The sequence below is a fragment of the Acinonyx jubatus genome, chromosome B2 (assembly GCF_027475565.1).
Source record: "Acinonyx jubatus isolate Ajub_Pintada_27869175 chromosome B2, VMU_Ajub_asm_v1.0, whole genome shotgun sequence".
Taxonomy (NCBI): domain Eukaryota; kingdom Metazoa; phylum Chordata; class Mammalia; order Carnivora; family Felidae; genus Acinonyx; species Acinonyx jubatus.
In genome coordinates, this window is record NC_069385.1 from 11,479,946 (window position 1) to 11,500,195 (window position 20,250).

At 41.1% G+C, this 20,250-nt stretch overlaps 1 long non-coding RNA gene across 2 annotated transcripts in view; it reads left to right on the forward strand.

Moving 5' to 3' along the window:
• The window catches only part of LOC113598613 (uncharacterized), a 283,338-nt gene extending 266,647 nt beyond the window's left edge, over positions 1-16,691 (forward strand). For both annotated transcript variants that reach the window (XR_008298250.1, XR_008298252.1), the window contains 2 exons: positions 9,448-9,573; positions 12,846-16,691. This is a non-coding gene — a long non-coding RNA (uncharacterized LOC113598613). The remainder of the gene's footprint in view (positions 1-9,447; positions 9,574-12,845) is intronic.
• Positions 16,692-20,250: the final 3,559 nt, after the last annotated feature.

Below are 20,250 nucleotides of genomic sequence, written 5' to 3' on the forward strand. Positions count from 1 at the left end.
CTAGAAAGCACTAAGAATGCGTCTAGCATGTGGTAAACATTCAATATCATTTAGCTTCTATTATTATTATCACGATGATGATATAAAAATAGTCAAGGGGATGATCAACCAAGAGCTCCATTACGCACATGGATAGAATTAAAACATCTAACAACTGTTGAATGCTCTCTACATGCCAAACATTCTTTGGGAGTATGTGACATGTATTATCTTATTTACCACTCACACCAATGCTATGGGGTAGGCAGCATTTTTATCCCCATTTCGCATATGGGGCCAAGAGAGGCATGGGAAGTTATAGAAGGTCTAACAGTTTGTAAGAGACAGGGCTGGGATTTCAACCCAGGCAGTCCAGTGCTGGAATCTGGCTAGTCACTCTTCTGGACCACTCTGAACTCTCACTCAACTGCTTCTTAGGGAGCAGGGGGGCTATCAATGATCAATTCCCTGTCTGCATGGAGCGTATTGAGCATCCCCCAGATTGTGGGGCACCCACCTCTACCTCAACCCTTACTAAAAATGTCTATCCTTTATTAACTATACTAATGAGTGGTAATGGGTTCAAACATTTTGAAGAATTAGGAACTTTGTTTCAGATGAAGAATTAAAATAAAGATATAGATTCTTTGAAATTTATTTATTTATTTTGAGAGAGCATGAGTGGGGGAGGGGCAGAGAAAGAAGGAGAGAGACAACCTCAAGCAGGCTCCATGCTGTCAGCATGGAGCCTGTCGTGGGACTTGATCACACAAACTGTGAGATCATGACCTGAGCTGAAACCAAGAGTCGGACACTCAACTGACTGAGCCCCCCAGGCACCCCCTAGAGTTTTTTTCAATAAAATTTTTAAAGAATTGTAAGAAGGGGTAGAGAGGGAAATAGAGTAATATATATTAATTCTACAAGGCTCATGAATCTGTTGAAAGTCCATTATTTAAAAAAATTTTTTTTTAACATTTATTTATTTTTGAGACAGAGAGAGACAGAGCATGGACGGGGGAGGGTCAGAGAGAGGGAGACACAGAATCTGAAACAGGCTCCAGGCTCTGAGCCGTCAGCACAGAACCCGACGCGGGGCTCCAACTCACGGACCGCGAGATCACGACCTGAGCCCAAGTCGGCCGCTCAACCGACTGAGCCACCCAGGCGCCCCGAAAGTCCATTATTTTATTGCTTGTGTTGGAAACGCTTCAGCATACCCAATTAATGTAGATGCCAAGCATTTGCCATGTGCCAGCCACTGAAAAAGGCTGGCCAGTCTCTGATTCTCAAGGAGTGGCCAGTCTAGTTGAAGATACGGAATACTAGAAGAGAATTTGGTATCTGCACTGTATACAGACCCAGACCTGAAGCACAGGTTCCCGACTTGCTAGCTGTGTTCTCCAGGCTTTGATGTTTCTGAGATTGATGATGTTTTGATGATCGTTTGTTTGATTTCTTTACAGGGAAAATGGCGATAATAACACCTACCTCCCAAGGTTGTTAGAAGTAAATCCACTGAAGTAATATTTACAAAGCCTCTGGTACCATTCTTGGAATGTAGTGATTCTTATTAAATAATATCCATTATGATTATTATCATTTGACATACATCCTTATATACCTCAGAAGAGTAACCAGCCATGACAAGGACATCAAACCAGAGGTGCAAACAATAACTAGGCATTCAGTTCCCAGAGGCGAGAGAAAGGGAAGAGAGTGTCCAGAGGTGATTTTTCTGAAAAAGGTAGAGTTTGGAGTTTGGAGTTTGAGGTTGCTTTCCTGAATGGTTTCTAAAAACTCCTAATGTTTTAGGATTAAAAGGGTCCTGAAGTCAAATTTGTTTAGGCACCACTGGCTAAAAAAGGTTAAACAGGTTTCCTCACTGTGTGACTTCTCAGGGCCATTTCATGACAATTACATAATAACTCTCCAAACAGAAGATTCAGTATGCAGTGTCCCCAACACATTCATCCTTCTGTTCTTTCATGGAGCTCCCATGGGCTGGGGTAGTGGAGCAAACTCTGGGAGATGTGAAGGGAGACTGTATCTGGAAGGATGGATGGCCAAGTAGCGGATGGAGATGGGGCAAAGGGCATGGAAGGAGGAGAGACAGGAGTGTGATGAGCCACCAGAGACTGTGCTTAAGGGGCAGACTGGGGACACACTGGGGAGAGAACCGTATTGGAGAATTGGGGAAGGAATGGAAGGTTTGTTTTGGTTTTAGAAGTATTGTTTTTCTTTTTTTCTTTTTTTAAAATTTTTAATGTTTATTAATTTTTGAGAGAGATAGAGTATGGACCGGGGGAGGGGCAGAGAGAGAGGGAGACACAGAATCTGAAACAGGCTCAGCTCAGAGCCTGATGCGGGGCTCAAACTCAAGGACTTCGAGATCATGACCTGAGCCGAAGTCGGACGCTCAACCGACTGAGCCACCCAGGCTCCCTGAAGTATTGTTTTTCTTAAGGAAGATTAATCAGACTGATGGTCCAGAATGTTGTGGATGGGCTAGGACTGCAGCAGGAAAGCCTGTCAGGTTTTTGAGTTAATCCGAGCCTGAGAGGACCAGGTTCTTCTCAACCTTGTTTTTATTTATTTCGTTTTTTAAATTGGAGAGAGAGAGAGCGTGCGCGCATGAGTAGGGGAGAGGGGCTGAGGGAGAGAGCTCGAGAATTCAAGCAAGCTACACGCTCAGCATGGAGTCACTTGGGGCTTGATCCCATGACACTGGGATCATGGCCTAAGCTGAAGTCAAGAGCCGGATGCTCAACTGACTGAGCCACCTAGGTGCCCCTCAACTTTGTCTTTATATTATGATTTTTTAAGCTGATGATTGTGTGTTGACTGATGGGCTTGGGTTCTACCTCTGCCAAGTGTCTGATTTATCATAGGCACCCAGCATTTATACCACATCTCCAAGGCAACACCTTCCTTAACTCATGGATGTATCTTGGAACATTTCTACTTCTCTAAGCACCCCCGCCTCTCTCTCTCTCTCTCTCTCTCTCTCTCTGTGTCTGTCTCTTTTTTAACAAAATCATTAGGAATAATAATAATAAAAAAAAAAACAGGTGGAGACATTCACAGTTAGGTACACAGTTTCTGGCCAGCCTATCTAAACTTCCAGAGGCCACACACCCTTTATGGTACATTTCATGTTTGCAGGTCTGTCATTTGAAATGCCTCCTGGACAATGTCGGCAATAGACCAAGCAGAGCACACAAATGGGATGGCCTACCAGCTTTCATGGCCCATTGAGTTATCAAAGGAACAAAATCCGAGTTTTTTCAGTGTGAATGAGAATTTAAAAGAGAACGAGAGAAAGTGCCGATAAATCACAATGTACAATTGCTGGAAATCCCAGCGAAGCAGGACTCGAGGACTGTCTCGTCTCGTGATCTTCATGGAAAGAACAATGATTGTTTTTGTGGAATTCTCCCCCTCCTCCCCACTTCCCATCCCCTTTCTCTCTGCCCCTCTCTGCTCCTCTCTCTCCATCCTTATTGGGATTAGCAGGCCTGCACCTGGTGAGTAATACATGCTGGATGAACTCCCTGTCTTCTTTCCCTCATTCACTTTGACCTTGACCTGGAAGATAGCCTTCTACCACGCAGGAATTTGCAGCAATAGTTTCGCACTGTTTGATCACTTGGCTACTGGGCGTGTGAATTGCTTTTTGAAAAATATACACAGAAATTTCTATTTCCTTGTTTAACAAGTGAGGGGTGAAATAAAGGAGTTCTTCCTAGATCTAGAGATTACAAACAAAACAACAACAAATTCTAACCACCGTCCAGCCAACAGCTGCCCAATTAATGTCATGTGCGTTTATGGCAAAAGTGGCCAGTGACAACATAGCAGAAGGCAGCTCAGGTCACAAATCCAGAACAGGAAATATATTTTCATCTTGTTATTTATGACCCAGCCTTAAAGGAAAACAGATGGTACTACTTTCAGGACTGTTTTGCTCTTGTTTCAAATGGCTAATTCAAATCGAACACGGGATTCTATTCTTAGTCAAGGCAGCTGCTGCATTGTCTGAGCCGCATTGTTTTTCCCAACAACATCCCCTCCCCTGAACAGAGCAGCCCAGCCGAGGGAGACCACAGCTACGTCACCAGCACACAGCAGCCCTAGGAGAATTGCCTCTGTTGGCAGGAGAGTCTCATACCGAGGGGGACAGCACTTAGGGCAAAATGTGGCCCCCTTTTGAGTATAATCCACAGCTTCCACTCTCTCCACTCGTGCAGGGAATCCCGTCAAAAGCATGACTTTCCCTTTGAAAGCGGTAGTTCATTCCAATTTTAGAGCAGAGTGACCTCTCAGGGACTCTTCTAGGATGGAGAAGATTGCAAAGATGGGAACAGAAGTCAGAGAGGGCTAAGAGGAAATGGAATGTGAGAGAAGCTCCTACAAGACAAAGGAAAAAGCAGATACTGCTGAAGTGCTTCTCCCTGGGTGGCCATATTGCCCTGCTGGTTTTCTTTAGCCAAAGGCTGTATTCAGGGGACTCACTGACAAGAGGTTGAAAAGTAAACATTTGGAGGAACCATTCTTCTAAAAAAAATCAATTTTTGAAAACCATCGAAATAACATATGTACATAATTTTAAAAATAAAATACTTCCTGTTTTTTTCGCCACTCTCTGAGAGAGAGCCTCAGCTTCATCCTCCTACGAGGCGTCCCCTCCCTGCCATCCTACACACTAGAAACAGTCATCTCAGATTCTTCCAATGTCAACTCCAGGTATTCCATATTTCGGAGAAATATGCTTCTATTGTTGACGCTTTAATTTTAGACAATATATCTCAATGTTCTCTAGTGGTGTTTGAGGATTTAGCTTGCCTACAACTCCTTGTCTACAACCTACTCATTCTCCCGATTGAGTTATAGTCCACTTTTGGTTATCTGGCAGTTTTTATATTATTATGAGTAAGTAAATCTTTTTGTTGTGGTTGTTGCCAAAACATATAGCATAGTGTTACTAGACTTCTTTTCTCGTACAACTTTTTGTTTTTCCTGGAGTTGACTGTCGTGCAATTTTAAAATTTACTTATTTTTATGTGTTTTTTTAAACTAATTTTTCCTCTTTGGAATTAAAAACTTGTCAAATGCATAACCATAATTTTTTTCCAAATAATCAAAGACATCCAATAATCTACTAGCTTTCCTCCCCCTCCAGGCCCCTTCTCTCTGTGAAATTTCCCGTCTCCCTCATGCCTCCTGCTTTGATCTATTTGTTGGCTCGGTCCTTTCGACGAAAGCTTAATTTAGGACTTCCTGTTACTTTTTCTTTCTGTTGGCTCCTTTTCCCAAGATACCATTTCCTATGAAAGCATACTAAATGCAGATATGCATGGGAAGCAAAATGTTTGATTCCTTACATTCCTGAAATTATTGTTATTTTACCCTCACATTATACTATTGTAGCTTGACATGGCAGAGACAGTGAGAGTTCAAAACTAGTGAAGTTGAGCGTATACCAACAGAAATCCTTCAGAATAAAATGGAGACTTAAATGTAAAACCTAAAATCATAAACTTCCGTATGAAAACTTAAGGGGAAAGCTTTGTGACCTTGGGGTTAGCAAAACATTTCTTAAATACATAACTGAAAGCATGATACATTACAAAACTAAATTTTACCAAAATAAAACACGTGGACTCATTCATAATACTGTGAAAAGACAAGCCATAGACTGGTAGAAAGTATTTGCAAAACACATATCTAATAAAGAACCTGTAAGCGGATACATTGTTAAATTAATTAAACAGGAGGCCGTAGACTGAGGTTGCTCTAATGCCTTGGAAGCTGATGTTAGCAAACCAAAATTTAAGCCTGGTAGTGCTTCTAGGTTAAGAAATCAAAGCCAAATGGCAATCAACCACAAAGAACCTACTAGCCTTTTCCTAATAAGGCAAACGCTTAAACTACAGCCAACCAAATAATATTGCTTCTGTACAGGTCTTTCCCCTGACTCCTGTTGGTAGAGTGTTCCTAATGGCTTCTGGTTTGGTGCTGACCAATTGGAATGCATTTTTGTTCAAATAAACTCTTAGGATTTTTAGTATACCTCACTTTATCTCGTAATGAACTGGTGTCACAAATGGAGACTCCTGATGGCCCCCAGGAGCAACAAGTAATGAACAGTCATAAGGTACCCACTGAGTCTGTGGGCTTACTGCTTTCTAACTGTCTCTGGAGATCATGTCAAGTCCGTCTTAGATATTCAAGCTCAACAGCTTTTGTGTTATAAGCTCTTAGACTTTGTATGAGCATTTCTTTTTCTGGAGTAGATCTGGAGTCAGACTGGGTTTGACTTAACATGGATAGGGTCCAGTGTGAGATCTCAGGTTACTCAAATTTTGTTTTAGGAGAAAAGAGGACAGAGGAAGGGATAGGGGTGGGGGGAGGAGAGAGTCAGAGACAGAGAAAACTCAGTTCCTCTGAGTCCAAAGAGTCTGGGAATCTTCCCTGTTGGACTCTGGCTAACTGTATGTATACAAATTATGGGCCCAGACCTGTGTTAGTCTGAACAAGTGGGTTAACTTTACAAAGATAATTTAATTTTTTTAAGTTTATTTTTCTTTTTGAGAGAGAGAGAAGGGGGGGGGGGCAGGGGGCAGAGAGAGAGGGAGAGGGAAAATCCCAAGCAGGCTCTGCACTGTCAGCACAGAGCCTGATGCAGGGCTGAAACTCACAAACTGAGATCATGACCTGAACTGAAATCAAGAGTGGGACACTTAACTGACTGAGCCAGCCAGACGTCCCTATCAAAGATAATTTTAAATTACAGTGGTCACAGTGGGAAACTTTTAACCTGAATAAGCATATCCATTTACTAGATGCCCTAGAGAAAAAGAGGTCTCAGCCTAGAACACACTGTAAAGGGTAGAGAGAAAATGACTTTTCTTCCTCTGTAGTTTCTGGTGACTAGGTTGGGACATGCTGAGACACCACACTCAACGCTGGAGCCTGCAGATAAGATCCTGGGAAAACTGGAGAAGCCGGGAAAGGGTGAATATCCTTACCAAAGTCAGCTCTCTTGGATCTTTGCCTGTAGTGCCTGGTTTGAGAAAAGAAAGATGACATTTCATGCTGTCCCTTATTTTTCAAATTCAGACTCTTACGGATTTGGGTTTGGGGTACTCATCGGTTATTGATCCTTTCTCTTCCAGGAACAGCTATCGTTTCCTTATGTAGTTCTGAGAACTTAGCTGGGCTTTCTGCCTGTCATGCACATACTCCATTTGTGGCCAGTGTCCTATGGACTGTTGACACCTCTCATGGGACTTGAGACTTAAGGACTTAAGTCCAGATTCCAGTGGTTCTGGATCCTGGGAAGACAACATATTTGTACCCTCTTTGGGGAAAGTCTATGGGTAAGCCATAAAAGGCTTATTGGTTTTGGTTGGTATACCGTTGGTTTAAAAGAAAAAGGAAGTGAAAAGGGAGTTCAATACTGCCGGGAATATTTATTGTTTGTCCAAGCTAAAATGTGATAATAAGATATTTTAAAGGACTAAAAAAAAGAATGAGTTCCGTGGTCAAAAGGTGACCAAATTGGAAGCTTATATTAAAAGTCTGATAGAAATGTTTTTAGGCCTTTTCCTTTGAGCTAAAATGAAACTATATGCCCACGGGAAAAGAAAACATTCTGCCATTATGGAAGGATTTAGTAAAACATTCCAAAGACACACAACTCTGAACGAGAACATAGGAATCTTCCGATTTCCATCTTAATTGGAAATCTTCTCCCTAATAAGCAAATTGAAAACACTGTAGCTGGATGGGTGGGTCCATCCTTTGAGATCATTCAGGTTGCAACTGATACCTTTGAAGAATTAAAAATCACTTGTCTTACAAATCAAGTCCTTACAAGAACAGAAATGTGGCTCTAGGAGCAATTCAAGCTCACCTATCCTTTTTATTAATCCCCCAACCTCTCCTATTCATCTCCAAAGGCTTGCAGATTGTAAGAGATCTGGACTTTGGAAACAGAAGTCCTTCTTGGAGAAACTTAGACTTTTTCTCTGCCTTTGAGATGGAAATGTTCTACCGGGGTTTCTCCAGGAACCAAAAGCCACCTCTTATAAATGCAAACTTTAGGGAGGTAATTCTTATCAGAACAACAAGGACAACAGGCTATTTGGAAACTAGGTGAATGGAAATGTTAAAAGTCTTCTCTGCAAATATTAGTAAAAACTTATGCCCTCTGAGCAGGAAAACTTAACTTACCCCACCTGCCAGAAACCAATTTGGATTCAGCTGTTCTTTTATAAACTAGCAAGATTTGCATGATCTTACCTGTCTCATGACTCAAATTTTAAAATGAAAGCTATAAGATCTTTGTTTGTATCTGACTGTTTAGTTATGTCTATATATGTATGTTATGTATATGTTATAGATGAGTGATTTTTTTTTCCCTTTGGATGGCAATACCAAAATTTGTAAAAGATCTCTATTTAATTGGCTTAAAGAAAAATAAGCGATTATATACATTAAATATTTCCTCAGAAATGTAGGAACTAACCCAAATGTTTTTCAAGTTCACACGATCTGGGATAATCTTCAGTAAATAAAACCTAACTTAAATTTGCTGCTTTAATCAGAATATGCATGTCTTCAGAGTTATTAAGATTAAAAGCAGCACATCAGTAATGTGACCTTAATCTACCTGAGTTTCTTAAAAGTCAAATAAACGTGGGGTGCCTCGGTGGCTCAGTTGGTTGAGCATCTGACCCTTGATTTTGGCTCAGGTCATGACCCCAGGACCATGGGATGGAGAGCCCATGTCAGGCCCCTCACTGAGCATGGAGTCTGCTGGAGATTCTCTCTCTCTCTCTCTCTCTGTCTCTCTGTCTCTCTCTCTCTCTCTCTCTTCCCGCCCCCCCATCTTACTTGCGCTATCTTTCTCTTAAAAAAAAAAATAAAGTAAAATATGCTCATGTTATCCTTGTTACAAATTTTTCCATCAAGAAAAATAACTTGATGATGGTTAGCTGTTTAATATTTTGTGAGATTTTCGTGAGTCAGCTAAACATAATTTGTTAAGAGCAAGTAAATCAAATAGACGTAAGTAAGATAAAAATTTATAAGTGAACATTTCAATAATAATTTAATGGTATATCTACTTAAAAATAGTTTCCGAAGTCTTTTTGGTAACTTGAAACCTTAATGTTATAGTAAGTTAATTAAATGAAGGTATTTATGGATTGTCTAGAGCATTTCCAAATAAGACAAAATTCTTAAATGTTAATTTCTGGACATAGATTTATCTACTTCCGGCTTCTTCTTAGAAGAACTTAACATATTGGCATTTATTTGTAAACTTATACCAAGTTGAAAAATTTACTCTAAGGTAGAATAGACTTCTAGAAATTATGAAATGTATTTATAAATTTTCCAATGCACGGACAGCCAGTTTGACGGTCTGTTATTGCTTATTGTGGTGTCTCCCCCAATCAGATGGAGGCCCCCAAATGTGGGGTGAATGGATCAGGTGGAAGATGGCAGCGTGGGTGGTGAAAGAATTCACCATAGGCAGAGCAAAGGAGATAGAAGTTTACTGAATAAACTGCAAGGGAACGACAGGTAAGACAGCAAAGCAGAGACTGTCTGCCACAAGACAGAGGGTGGGGACCATATTTAAAGGGGAAGGTGAGGAGGTATGGGAATGTATGGAATTTCCTTTTTTGGTAACTGTGCCTGGCTGTAAGTAGCCCATTGGTCAGCTAGGGCTTATGGGTATTTTGAGGTGGGTCACCAAATAAGTCCGTGTGTAATCAGCCAGGGGGTCTTACTCAGGTTTCCATTGCTCAAGCCTGTTGCCTAAAAGTGGCCTCTACACTCACTTCTTAGTTTTGATTAGAAATGAAGGTTTCTAAGGGTTAAGAATTCTAGTCAATATATGTAATTAAAACTTGTAGAAATAATAAGGGTGAAAGGAAACAACTGCGTATGAAAAGCAGATAAGGAAAATGGTGGTCCTCTTTTTTGGATAAAGAAAGGTACTAAGGGCATTTTTGTTGTTTTTGTTGTTCAAGGAAAACGGGTAATTTTGTCCTAATGTAGAGTGACTGGTTGTTCCAGAGTGAGAAAAAGGAAACATATAAGACAACAGATGTAAAAAATTGGAGCAGGTTTGTGGAAAAGGACCCTTAGGAAAGGAATTTCATGTGTGATCAAGCTGGCTAAGATTAGAATAGATTTATTTAAAGAATAGGCCTTAATACCAAGAGTATCCTGATACAAAATCAGAATGTGGTTTTCTCTTGTTAAAAGGACATAGTTTTCTTGGACTATTGGTCTTGATAAGAGATTGTGAAATGATTTTCTTTACCTTTTTGGTAGTCTGCTTAAAAAGCAAGGATTTTATCTTACCAGAATAATTTCCTGGGCTTAGTGCTGTCTTTCTCAGGTCTTCAATTACTTGGGAGAACACAGTCTTCTCAATATTAAAAGAGCTAATTTCCCCCCACAACTATGTCACCTTCTGCATTTGCCTTTAAAATCTATTGTCACTTTGGTTAAAAGATTAAGTATTATTTCATAATGATCTGTCACCCTATTTGATCAATGTTCAAATATTTTTCCAGTTTGAAAACTTTCCCCAAATTCCAAATGGAGTCTTTCTGGCCATAAACTAGCTTGGAGATCTAGACGGTCCCTGGAAAATCTAAAAGGATTTGTCTCTCACCTTATAAAAGAGAGATATTAAATGAACTAGGTTTATTTTGTATGTTAAATTACATGGAAAGCATTGTCAAATAAGTGATGATAAACTTTCTTAAGTTACATGTGTATGGATGTATGTTACTAATATAGGTATTTCAGGAAGCTTTTACAATTCATAGAAATTTGTCAATACTCAGATTATTATCTTAAATTACCGAATGTCATAGAAATAACTAAATCTCCTTATAATATGAACTCTCATCAAATTTCTAACCATGTTTTACTTTGAGGCTTTTGCAAAAGTGCTTTTTCTTCAGAGAAAGCCGTGGAAAGGACTCTGATAAGTACTCTAGAATACATGTTTCTGAAAATCTCGAGACTGTACCATTGGCCTGGGTCGGAATTTGTAGAACTTTTTAAAGGGAAAATTAGGTTCAAGTAGAATAAGAATTAATAACATGGATCGACAGAACAGGTAAGGATGAATATAATTTTCTATGACTCTTTGTTTGAAACATTGCCGGTTCTTTAATATTTTCGTTTTCCAGGTGTAAGAAAATCTTTTGCTCTTTTCTTTTTAACCTATCTATGCTTTACAGCAGTTTGGCAAGGTATACTTTTATAAACAGGATTGAGACATTTATTTTTTCTCTTTACCCAATCCCTCCAGAATTCAGAAAGTTACTGAATATTCTTATTCTCAGGGCATTGTAGTTATTTACATAAGTTTAGTAAGAATCTGTTTTGCTTAAACCACAGGCCACAATTGGATACTTTGGTTATATTATACGAAGGTTTTGACTGAAATGTCATCTTTGAGAATGACATACATAAAACCAGATATGACCAGACAGTTTTAAGAAACTAAGGTTGACTTTATGGAACCAATAAAGCTCTTTCAAGAACCCACCTGGTATCTTGCTTACAGGGTTCCAAACATTACCAAGAAAGGTGAGGAAGAAAGGTCACTGCTTGGCAGCCATAGGAAACTCAGGATATTTGGGAGACTTCAAAACAGAGAGGAATCAACCAAATCTATAGGTCTTGTAGACAAAGTTTGATGCTGAGGCCTTGGCTTGGCTTCTTAGCCATGAGAGGCTTTTAAAAATCCAATGTATTTATGAAAAAATTCCAACAAAGATGACTTCTACAGAGCTGATATGGTCAATCACTATTCTTGCTGCCCTTACATAAATAATCAGGCCAAGTTTAACGAGACTGGAATTATTTTGCAAACAAATTAGTCTTCCTGTGATTATCTTTGGTAGAAATGAAGATGACTGTAGAGAAAAAAAAATTTTGTTTCAGTAGGAAACTATAACACAATCTCGTGGGTACTAACGTCCTGTAAACCAGTCCAGATCTGGAATTCTTCTAGTTTCCTCCAATATCTGGCTATGACTCTCCAAACTTATGTCTCTTATGTTTTCCAATTTTTCTGATTTGCAATCACTAAGAACAAATGCTTCCCTGGAGCCTTGTTGGGAGGGACCATACCTGGTCCTCTTCCTTACTGTGATTGTAATACAACTTCAAGGTCTTGAACCTTGAATCCCCATCTTCCAATTATACGGGGCTCCTCTAGACTCTTGGAACTCCCACCAACTGAAGATCCAATATTAAAACACACTAAGGAGTTTCCTCCCCGGAAGCAGATGACACCGTGAGAGGTGGGTAGTTCTACCAGGATCATGGATCCAGATCCTCATCTCTGATATGTAACTATTATTCCCTTTGCCTTTTCATGACTTGTCTCTCTTTACTCTCTGTTAATGCGTGGGAAGACAATATTCCTTAACTCTGGCAGCTATCACTAATTCTACTGTTAAGGCTACAGCCGTGAAACAAAAGTCCCTAGGCTTTCTCGCCAAGGTGGCTTTCGATAATAGAATTGGTTTGAATTAATTCTTGGCTAAACAAGGAGGCGTCTGTGCCATGGCAATACCCGGATCGATAACTCTGGTTTTGTGGCGAATGCAAGAAATTAACAACCCCCCTACTTGGCTAAATTGGGTTGATGACCCTTCAGGCACATTCTTTGATTTGTCTGATAACCAACTGGTTTGGTTCGTAGGAGCCCTGGGTAGGGGAACATAATCCAGTCCCTTGGTTTTATCCTCCTGATAATCATCATTGTAGTCTCCCTGGTGGGCTGTGTTCTCTCAAGGGTCTTGCATGTGCATTTGCAGCCACATCAGATGGCCTCGCTGTGCTTGGAGAAACAAATGAACAACCAGAAGGTCAACAAAAACAGCTCTTCCATGCACCTGACATTATGACCCATGAATTTCCCAATGAGACAAGAACAACTTTATCCTGATGGTGACCGAGAGTGGCACTGATGCCACATTTGGGGCCAATCGCTCATGTATGAGAGAATGACCAAAAGGGGGAACTCTTAAATTCTCAACAAAATTCTCCTCTTAGAAGGAGGCCGTGAGACTGAGGTGGTTCTAATACCTCAGGTGTTTGGGTAAGCAAACCCAAGCCAAAGCCTGTAAACGCCTCAAGGATAAGAGATCAAAACCTAAGGACAACCAACCAGTTGAGCTTTTCCAAGTCCAGCACACTGAAGCTACGGTCAATCAAATAATTTCCTTGCTTGGCTTCCACATCTTTTCTATAAAAGTCTCTCCCCTAGCTCCTGTTGGGGGAGCACTTCTGACCAGTTCTGACTGGGCACTGCCTGATTTGAATTGATTTTTACTCAAATAAACGCTTAATATTTCTAATATGTCTCTGTCTTTTAACCATGTAAAGAACTCTGACATTCAACAGTCAGAAAATACACAACGCAATAAAAACTTGGCCGAAGATTTGAACAATTCACCAAAGATCTATGGATGACAAATAAACACACGAAGAGATGCCCAACACCAGCCAATAGGCAAACATCAACAAAAGTCACAGTGAAATACCACTTCGCACCTATTAGAATGAAAAATTAAATAGACTCATCACAGGAAGTATCAGCAAGGATTAGGAAAGCTGGAGCTCTCATCTACCGCTGGTGGGCATGTAAAATGTTCCAACCGCTTTGGAAAGCAGTCTGTTACCAAATTAAACTTACACTTACTATATGGTCAGCCGTTACACAAATAGATATTTACTCCAAAGAAAAGAAAGTGTGTGTCCATTGATATACATAACATGAATGACTCTCCCAAGTAACGATGCCGAGTGAAGGAAGCAAACAAAAGCGAGTGCGTGGCGTAAGTCCATTTATATATAACTCTAGATAATGCAAATTAATCCCTACTCACAGGAAGCAAATCAGAGGTTGTGGGGGAGGGGAGAGGACTTGAGGGAAGGATTTTAAAGGGCTCCTTGTGTTGGTGTGGTTATGGTTTCATGGCTGTTTACATACATCAAAACTTATCTAATTGTCCACTTCAAATGTGTGCTGTTTTTAACGTGTCGTCTAGAACTCAATAATATTTTTGTAAAGTTTTTAAAGAGAAAGCACCCCACAGATGTATCTGGAATCATGCATTTTCTCAATTCTAAGAATACTTTCAAATCGCTGGTATCTATTCATCCATCAACATCTATTCAGCCAAGCACTGAGCAAAACCGGCCCTGACTTACCTGGCTGTCTGTCTAGTGGGGGAGAGAGCCAATTGTATATATAAAGTAATAATGGTATGTTATGCTTACAGAGCACCTGTATTTGTGAGGCGGTAATTAAAATAGATTTTACTGATTTTACCGATTTTTTTTGTTGTTATTTTACTGATGAGGAAACGGAGGCAGGGAAGGGTAGGTACCTCACCCAACGTGGCTCAGTAAGTGGCAGTGTGAGATCGGAACCCAGGCAGCGTGGCCACAGGGGTTGGATCCTACCCAGCTCACTGCTCCACCTCCTGGGTGGCAAACTGAGAGGTGCCTTGTGGTGCAGAGGCCAAGACAGGTCACAAGGGCCCTCTGCCTCATGCAGGTGCCACCCGGAGGAGAGGCCGCCTCAGGGAAGTGAAGGGCAGTGAAGGCGGGTAGGAGCCACGCAGGTGAAAGAGGCAGCCTCACATCAGACCTGGTTCTGTGTCTCTGGTCACACTCTCCATTTCTCTCCCCGACTCTCACTGTCCTCCTCTTTCTCTGAAATGGGTAGGCCCGGGAGAGCCTCTCTGCCTATGCTCTCGACCACTTCAGGAAACAGAACCAGGTGGGTCCCAAGGGCTGGAGGGCGGGCATTCCTTTTGCATCACCCTTTTCCGCTGGAGTCTCTGAAGGCTTGAAGCAGGCGGAGAGACATAAGTGTTGGCCCAAGACCTTGGCCTTTCGACAACCAGGGGCGTTCCTACCTTTTCAGATACTCCCATTGAGCCTTCTGAGTCCCGCAGCTACTGAGAGCTGCACCCAAATCCAAAATCCGATTATTTTTTTTGAGGCAAATACGTAACTGATTATGATATGGTAATAGCGTCATTCGTGGCTCAGTCGATGAAGCCTCCGACTTCAGCTCAGGTCAGGATCTCACAGTTTGTGAGTTCGAGCCCCGCGTCGGGCTCTGTGCTGACGGCTCAGAGCCTGGAGCCTGCTTCCAGTTCTGTGTCTCCCTCCCTCTCTGCCCTTCCCCTGCTCGTGCTCTCTCTTTCTCTGCAAAATAAATAAAGCTTAAAAAAACTCAAAGTACTGGTGTGACCTTGTACTGTTCACATCATAATCTCGGATTTGCAATCACTAAGGGCCAGAGCTGATCGTACCCAGCTCCCCAAATCTCTAACCTAAACACATTACGGGATTAAAATTGACCATTAGCAGTGGTCCTAAAGAGGGTAGGGTACTATTGTAAAGGCTCTGTAACCTGCTGATATTATTATAATTGTTTTCAAGGAAAAACTGGTTGGAGATGAGGCAAGGCAGCACAAAGGCCATTCAGTTTTGGTGGGGGGTTGAGGCAGGCAGCTCAGGGGCCCCACTCACCCTCCAGTCCCTGAAAGGTATATTGTTAATACTACATGACAGATGAATCATACCATGAACCCCAAGAAATGCCTAGAGGGAAATCAAAAAAATGCCGTTAGCAGACAGACTTTTTATGATTTTCCCAGGATACCGTTATGTTTCCAGAAACTCAGCTCGCCGCCTTACTGAATCACATACGTCACATTACCAGAAACAGTTGCTGACAAATACTTCATTTAAATGCTATTGAGATAAAGGCAGGAAGGCTGCGAACAGTTAGAGGCAGAAAAGTAACATATGTGTCCATTGGTATATTGTCCCAAATGGGGAGCACTTTTATCATTTTTTTCATTTGGTGTTGCTCTGCCAGGGGACTGGAAGACATATGTCACTTTTCCACCTTAACGGGGCATTTTCTAGTTTGTTTGGATTTATGTCACAAGCTTAATGAGATTTAAATGGAATTTTTGTATGTGAATAATACGAAGCATTAATGCAAAAACTTTAGTTTGCTGTGCTGCTGGCAGAATTTGCATAAGGGTTTTTAAATATGAAAGAAGAATATGGAAGGCCCTTATCAATCACAAGGCATGAGCAATACTGGAGCCATAGAGGGAGCAGATCAAATTATGTAAGTAACTATACTTTTGGAAAAAAAGGTGACGTCTGCAGATTTATGAAACTTGCCTCTGTTGGAGAACGGCAAAGTGGTGCCAGCCTGGATGGGAGACGAGGCACCCGCGGAGGACTCCAGCATCCTTGATAGGACTTTCAAGTTCTCACCTTCATCCAGACCAGCCTCCAACACATAAACGGACGGCCGTGCGCTCCTATTTCGTACTGTGCTGGGTAGACAGGGTTTCAAGGAGAGCACCTGGGGCCATTAACTCTCTTGGGAAAGGGATACACCTTGCTCCGCGTTTGTAAACAACTCAGCATTTGCAGTTCTGAGAACCAAGGCACTTAAAGGGAGCGTGGAGGTCATTTGACAGCTCCCTTGACAGACTCAGGGTGTTCTAAGATGCCTTTCTTGCACCCCCTGGGCCTTGGGGGATTTCCAAGACGTTGCCTTATTTGCTTTAGCCTTGTCACAGTGGTGCCCACCCTGGCATTTTATACGCCCCCTCCAGCAGGGCTCAGGAACAAAAGTAGGACCTTTGATCCACTCTTGGGGGATCAGGAGCTTTGCCGTCGGAAGTCGAGGCTTGCCTTTGCTTCATTCCCCTTCCGCGCTATGTCACCCTTCGCTGGGCAGTGAGTGGGAATGCCCTGCCGAGGCCCGACAGGCCAGGGCGAGGAAGCGCACGGTGTGCAGAGAGGACAGCCTTCCAGAATTTTTGAAAGTGTCCTCCATGCTGTCTTCAGTCCGAAGCTATAGCTTAATCAAGTCAGTGCAAGTCAGGGTACAGGGTGGCGCCCCGAGGCAGCCTGCTGGAAGTCTGTGCCCTCCCAAAGCTCTTAGGGAAATGAGATTATGATTTCAATCTTGATCACACGGCAGAGTCCTGATGTGAAGCCACATGAAGTCACTGTCTCCCCGGGACAGCGGGAGGAGAATTAGAAGGAAGGCGCCAGTCTCTCTCACCGGTCGCCCTGAAATGCTCCTAAGGGGTTTTGCTGGTTGAACCTCCCTGTCCGGGTCTCAGGGGCTGGAAGATGGCCATGTGCCTGAGGAGACTAGAAGTCTAGCCCCGGAATGTTAGAGGTAGATGGTGTTTAGAGAGGATCTGGTCGGGAACAGACCTGTGTCAAGACCAGGAAAATCAGTAACCCTCTCAGCCTGTTATTATTGAATTGAAGCATTTGATATTTTGTTCATCATGGATTTTTTTTGCGTGAATTTTCATTTTTGGAGCCCCTGTACGTTTTGCATGGGCGGTGAATGCTGAGTCCCGGACCTGACTCACATCTAGCTCCTTTGATTTTCAGATGAGAAAACGGAGGCACAGAGCTCAAGGTGGCTTCTCCAGAGTGGCATAGATAATTAAGGAGAATATGAATGCAAGTGTGTTTTCAGTCTGGTGGGTTTTTTACTTTTTCTTTGCTTCTACTTTACTATGCTGCTCCTTCACTTGCTTTTTTTTTTTTTTAAATTTTAATGGAAGAAAAAATTTCCAGAAGTCTAAGGAAAGTTTCCTTCTCATAGAGTTTAAGGTCTACTGTTTGGGGAGCAAGAGACATGACAGATGTTCTGTAGGAGGGAGAGACCTGAGAACCCTGAGCTGGTTTTACAGAGCAGGTCTCAGTAGAACCTACCTTTTCTATAGCTACAGGTTATTTCTTCTAAGGTAGGTCAAGTAGAATCTTTAAATGGCTGCTTCTTCAGATTTATAGCTATTTTAATTTAACTCCAAGTGCTCAGAGGAGTGCTTTTATTTAACTTCAATAGAGTATAGCTTTATTAAAGTCAAATAAGAAACAGGCAAAAAAAAATGAACCCAGAGAAAATATGCCAATGGAAATTCTCATTTGAGAAATGTCCAGATATTACATGTCTTTCATTTTAATTTATTTCTTAAGCATTGAATGAAATTTTAGGCCCACCTGAGAAGCAAAATAAGATTAGTCTACCGAACAATAGGTAACCAGGTTAAAAAAAAAAGACAGCAAAATTTGCAGAGATAAAAGTTTAATTATGTCCTAGTTGCTTGCTGAGATCTGGAAATCAATGTAGTTATTTCAATATAATTCTTGGTGGGCTATCAAATGACATGAGGGATCTTTGTACCCCTTCTGTTAAAATATAGCCACCATAAAATAATTAACAATAATGGAGTTGACATTAGATTAATGTAGCTAACCTCAGGTTGGTAGTGGAATTGCTTTTTGAATGAAACAGAAAAAAAAAAATTAAGAGCAGACCTCTGTGTGAGTGAAATAGCAAGGAACGTGCTTAGAACTCTGAAGACATTTCATCCTTTGTCTCAGTGTGGAATAAAATTCTGTACCCTGCTTAAACACTTCTTCCAGGAATATTTTATGGAAAAATATCTTAAACGGAAAAACCTGGGTGGTGTGAAATTGATCACTTTTATACATCTTAGAATAGATCTAAAATGTTTAATATACCATATCGGAAAAGCTGATCAGCACATTTTCTTTTTTATGGGTAAGTAGGAATGGTGGTGGTCATGGGCAATGGACATAGATTTGAATCCACCTTGAGGCACTTAGCAGCCAGACAACTGAGCCTTTGGTTTTTTTTTCATGTATATAACTGTGATAATAATGACACCAACTTATTTATCTTTCAAAGTTGTTGTACAAGGCAAAGTCCCGAATCTTCTCTCTCTCTCTCTCTGTATGTGTGCGTGTGTTTATATGTAGATACATGTGTGTGTATATACTTCTATTATTTATTAAATATTTATTAAAGGTAAATATTTTGGTGGATTTTTGGAAGTTAAAAATATCTGCAGAGGTACTTGGTAAACTGATTCAAATAGTCAAGCAATATCACGTGGGTGGGATCAGGACACAAAGAAAGGACATTTTATTAAAAACAAGAAAAAAAACAAACCTTGCAAGCGTTCTGTGCACGTGGGCATTCAGCTGGTTAGCTGAATCTTAGCAATGAATTTTCCTGTGTTAATCCCATGAAAATACCAGTGATTTCCATTGATATCCTGCTACTTGACTTGCAATGCCACACTTTGTTTTCTGAACTTTCTGGAATCAGATTCCATGATATCCATTCCAGAACCAGCTGCTTTAGCCTAAATACTCAAGAAGCTTCCCAGGGACCTAAAAATGTTGTGGATGTAGTTATTGTAAATTCCTTAATCTGCCCACTTTGCTAGGAAATGCTTTGGACTTCTGGTTCCAACAGATGTCTGGATTGGTCTTTTTGTACATCATTACCAGCTTGGTGAAATTATTTAAGTACGTATTGGTCAGAGAAGTAAAAGGAAACCTTCCATGGTTTAAAAACAACAAGTACAACAAGCCTGGGGTAAGAAATGTGGAACCAACAGATATAGGGGATACTCATGAATCATTGGTCTTCTAATTAATTTATGTATTTAATGAATATTTATTGAGAATGTACTATAATGCCAAACACTTTGCTGGATGATGGGGATACACTGGTGAGTAAAATTCAAAGGCAGAATCCTTGCCTTCATAGGGCATTCAGTACAGTAAAGAAGATAGATTTTAATAAAAGAATCACATATGTGAACGTAAAATATGACTCTTGTAATTGTGTCATGGAAGGGACCCATGGTGGTTTGAGACCATGTGATGGAGGACGAGATCTAGACATGGATGCCGACCAAGGCTTGCTTGAGGGGGATATATGTGAGTTGAGATCTAAAAGCATGGTTATTACAAAAAAATGAAAATCAAAGGAAGGGTAGAGGGGAATAAGCATCCCGGGAAGGGGGCACAGCAAGTGCCAAAGCCTGTGGTGGAGGGCACAGTGTGTTAGAGAAATTAAGGGCGCTCTGGGAGGCCAGAACACCCTGTAGGATGACCATGTGGAGGCATAGAGGAGCCCAGCCATGTTGATAGCCACATTAAAATTTTTATTCTTGATTCTAAGACCAATGAGAATCAAATGGTTTAGTGTCGTTTGTGTGGGGTGTGCACGTGTGTGTGTGTGTGTGTGTGTGTGTGTGTGACTTATATTTTAAAAAGATGACTGGTTCAAATATGAACAGAAGATTGAAGATGGGCTCAAGTGAATGC